The 4,776-nt window shown below is 41.2% G+C and overlaps 1 long non-coding RNA gene across 1 annotated transcript in view; it reads right to left on the reverse strand.

Annotated features, from left to right (window-relative positions):
- Positions 1-329: 329 nt before the first annotated feature.
- Positions 330-4,776, reverse strand: part of LOC108234778 — a 10,135-nt gene continuing 5,688 nt past the window's right edge. Inside the window, exons 2-3 of the long non-coding RNA XR_003039069.2 lie at positions 3,984-4,126; positions 330-707 (exon numbers count right to left, since the gene is read on the reverse strand). This is a non-coding gene — a long non-coding RNA (uncharacterized LOC108234778). The remainder of the gene's footprint in view (positions 708-3,983; positions 4,127-4,776) is intronic.

The raw sequence follows: 4,776 nt of genomic DNA on the forward strand, positions 1-4,776 counted from the left end.
TCATCAATATATGGTACTGGGAAAAAAGTCATTTCTTATTTTTCTATATTTTGCATAAAAAACCCAGATCTGTAATTTATTTTTTAAGTGGTAATGAGCTCCTTTTTTTCCAGCCATTCTAAATTACTTTCAAAATTTGCATTTGTGTCATTTTCACAGGAACCTTTTTATTGTTTTATAAGCCTCCCAGTTCTGACCCGTGAACCATTCAGGCACCTAAACTCAAAGAGACCAACTAAAAACCATTTAAAAATCTAATCCCGTTCAAAATTCAAATCCAGTTTGTTTCAAATATTTTTTGTTGGTGAATTTACAAAAAAAAAAAAAAATACCAAGGATAACGTTGTAAAACAAACAGATAATCTTACTTAATAAGGTGATTCCCAAAGAGCTTTTAATTGAAAACTTGTAGAGAAATGTCAGGTTTTTTTTCAGGAGTTGGACCCAGGAATCACAAAGAAGCCCAAAATAAGACTTAAAGATTTATTAGAAAAAGAAAGAAAAAAAAAACCGCTGACATGGCGACAACAGGACTCAAACCTCAAGGAGGCAGGTGAGGTGAAGACTGGGAGACTAAATGGACCGGAGGCTGACGAGGAGGCTGGCTTAATGACAACAAGGAACAGGTGTAAGTGGGAGGGGCGGAACCGGGGAGGGAAGACCGACTATAGAACAGGTCTGAGGATGGCTGGAGAACAAGGAAGAAACTGAAGACAAAGGAAACACAGAAATGAAAAATAAACCTCAAAAACAGACACGTAGACAGGAATCATGACAGAGAAGATGATTTACTCAAGGATGAGGCCTGCCTCAGGTTCTGACTCTTTCTTGCCTTTTACTTGTCCACTTTCCTGAGCTTTTTAGCACACACCTACATCAGCGGGGTCCAGTTCTGGTCCTGGAGGAACACTATCCTGCATGTTTCAGTTGTTTCCCCACTTTGACACCTGATTTGAACAAGTGAGACAAAGAGAAAAGGAGGAAACAGTGAAAACATGGAGGATGGTGTTCCTCCAGGACCAGGGTTGGGAACCACTGCTGTATGGAATCATGGTCAGATATGAGATTCTGGACATATGTCTGTCTCGTTTGACTCTACGTGTCCCCGTGACGGGCTCGCGACCTGTCCAGGTGCACCCACGCCTCCCGCACAGTGACTGCCGGAGATAGACACCAGCCCCGCCCTCGATCATGGATGGATGGATGGTTTATAGTGATGGGTAAGAACAACTGACAGCCCTCCCAACCTAATTCCCCTGCACTGGAAGCGAAGCCAGTCCGAAGCAGTAAAACGGTAAGAAGGGGGACAATTCTGTCTTAAATCAAACAGTGGGAAACCAGCTGCAGGATATTAGCCGGCAGCAAGGTGACAGTCTGACAGCTCGAGACAGTCTGACGGCAGAGATCTAAGAAAGGTTAAAACAAGAGTGGAAACTCCAAAAAAAAACCAAACAGAAAATGAAATTACCACTAGTTTTCTCCTTGTCTGCCAGATTAATGAAAAACCATCAGTTTATGTGCGGCTTTCTGCTGCTCTGTAACTTTGGGTTTCTCGTACTTACAGGGATAGTCTGGTTATTTTTTGAAGGTATGATCTGTCAAATAGTTATGAACAGTTAGTAGAGTCATAGAGCAAAGGAGTATGGAGAACAGGCCAGAAGTCTACTCCTTTAAACAAGTTTAGAGAACTTCTCCTGGTTGATCTATCACCTTTCCGTTTCCCCTGCTCGCTGCTCATGTCAGGGTCCCGACATGAAACATTTCTATATCTCTGAGGCTGTGTGTTATTAATTCATGACCACTCACTGCAAACTTCAGGCCGCTTTTACTTTTTTTTTTTTTTTTTTTCATGTCTGGGTGGAGGCTTCAAAGCAGGAAGGGGGAGGATATAAATCTGCTTCATCAAGCAGGCATGGAAGACGTGGGGGAAAACATAACACCAGCTCGGGAGATCATATTTAATACGCCACACCCCAGTTCAGATCTGTAAAACTTGTGAAACTCACTCAGTCGGGCATGTTCGGGTTCGAAGCTGAATCTTCTGTTCCTGTCATGAAAGCCAGTTTCATATGGGTGTTTCGAATTTAGGCGGGCTGTTTATTTCGTTCGGCAGGACAGGTTTACGGTGCATGTGTGTGTGTGTGTCATTTCTGATCAGGGACAACAAACAATGTCAAAAAAACAAAAACCCATCTTCCCAGCGGATGACTCCTTCTTTTCTCAGCCAGCGATGACGCAGCTGGAAAAGGAGACGGGAGATTCTGAGCCAGCGAGTGAAATAAGACCTCAGCGCTGAGACTTCAGAAACAATATATTGTTTACAGCCGGGCCGGATGGCAGATGTGGCAGAATATTTCGCTCCCGGTGAAACGCTGTGCTCGTGTTCAACATGAATGAGTGGAGCCTGGAGATCTGACCTGATTTTTATTGTTCCAAACACGAGCTCGGAACAGAAATATGAGCCCAAATATGTTAGTATATAGATGTGGTGTGACATGGTTTACCATCTTATAGAGCCATTGAACCAAAAACCTCCACATATACTGCATTTTATTAGAGGGTTTACTGTCCTCGGTGTAGATTTTCAGTCAATTAGATAATAAAATTCCCAAGAGCTCATATAGTAAACAACAAAACATTGTCCATCTTATTGAAACTTTTGTGAGGGAATAAGATGCACACACAGCGCTGTTAAACGTACATTTATGAGCAAAGCAATACAGTCTTTGTACGATTCGATGCAGTCAGCACCTGATACTGTTAGTGTCACTAAAAAAAGGATGAACAGGCAGATCCAGCTGGTTTTCCAACCTGCTGCCCTGGAAAACTACTAACCTGGGAATAACATCATTCCCAGCTCCATAATGTGCAGTTCTTGTTTCTTTGAATAACTCTCCTCTCGTGTTCCCAGTCAAAAATGACTATAAATCCATAATAACTTAAATATTATCACCTATGGCTGTGGCTCTTTTTATTTTGTCAACCTATCTTCTTATGAACGGTACAAATTTAGATCTGTTTAGTTTTTACGGTCTGTAGGCCTCACTGATTCGAGCTCATGCAACTTGTTTTTAAGCTAAAAAACAGGACGTTTGGGTTGTCTTGACAACAAATTTCAAATAAAGCATGTCCACATTTTGACCACATTCCCTCTACCTTCCATGTTTGTATTTGTAATTATTTCTATCATTAACATGGGTTTTTATTTGTCTTTCTTCCAATAGAAACTCCACCTGGACCAGTCATTCTGTGCTTGTCTGTGTCTCTTTCCTGTCCTCTCAAACCTCGAATCTCCAAGCAGATGGACGCTCATCCTGACCCTGGTTCTGGTTCTGATGGAGGTTTCTTCCTGTTAAAAGGGAGTTTCCAACGTGCTGCTCAGGGTGGGAGTCTGCGACAAAGTGAAGATTCAACCCAGTCTGCTGGCTTCCTTAGATAGATAACTTTTACTGATCGTCCCTTTATAATGCATGTGAATGTTCGTGCACAGTGCCCCGACGGGACTTTGGTCATGAATTGGTGCTATATAAATAAACTGAATTGAATGTTATATTATTTATCACAAAGTGCTGTGTCAGTGTTTATTCAGAATATTTATTTTAAAATCATTTTCAGTCCTTTCATTGTGCCACAGAGGGACATCTTCTCTGACCAGTATGATTTTATTAGGTAGGTAGGTAGGTACATTTATTTATATAGCACTTTTCAGCACGAGGCGACTCAAAGTGCTTATTAGAGAAAAGAGGACAAAGGCCCAAAAGTACAGCTGGAAACTTAACCATTTGGTAAACTCCCTGTCTGATCACTGTAAAAAAACAACAACAATAATTGTATCATTACTGACAAAAGCACAAGAACAATCAAATATGCACAATCTGTTAAATGTTATCATTCCAACATGTCAGATGTGCATATTAGACACCGCATGGTGGTAATTTCATGTGCTTTTTAAGTATATAAACTACATCCTGCTGAGAACTGACCTCTTGTCCCATGTGGAGATGAAGACCAAGATGTATTCCTAATCGTTGAAGAAGGATGTAACATCAACCTCAGCAGGATCCTCTTCATCACTGGATCGGTCCACATCGGTCGTCTCTTGGCCTGGATCATATCCTGCTGTCTTCTGCAGAGAGTGAAAGAGTGAAAGAGTGAAATAAGAGAATAGAGAGAAGGAAAAAAGGGTTGGTTTACTTGAAGATTTAAGAAGATCACAGAATCATTTGTCTTGACATTGTCTTGCTAGTTTCTGTTTGACCGACTGCCCTTCTATAATCTCACTTTTTGGGGAGATTTAGGCTCCATGGATTAGAAGGAGGACAGAGAAAAGCAGCCTTATAACCAACGATTTGGAGCTGCTGCTGCTTCATGCAGTTTATCTGCCCAGCTTCACAAGACTACACCCATATTTCAAGACGACACTAATTATTTGATGCCGTAAAATCTCGGTTGGTGTTTGAACATGAAGTTTAGATAAAGAAATGGGGGTACACGATGTATTTCGCTTTTAATCGCCTTTTTTTTTTTAAAGAGGAATTGTAACAGCGAGGTTTTGCATTTCAATAAAGCCACTTCGTCAAGGACTTTGGTTGGACGCTGTTGTTTCTTGACACGCACAAAAAAAAAAACAACAACTGCCGGTTCCACTGAGCTGTGTGTTGGCAGAAAAAAAAAAAAGAAAAAATTAAAAATCCTCCCTTGTTTCTTTCCTGGAGAGCTCAAAGACCTCCTGCTGGCAGCTCAGCTCAGCAGCTTTATCTGGGTTCTTCACTCTTC

The sequence above is a fragment of the Kryptolebias marmoratus genome, linkage group LG15 (genome assembly GCF_001649575.2).
Source record: "Kryptolebias marmoratus isolate JLee-2015 linkage group LG15, ASM164957v2, whole genome shotgun sequence".
Classification (NCBI taxonomy): domain Eukaryota; kingdom Metazoa; phylum Chordata; class Actinopteri; order Cyprinodontiformes; family Rivulidae; genus Kryptolebias; species Kryptolebias marmoratus.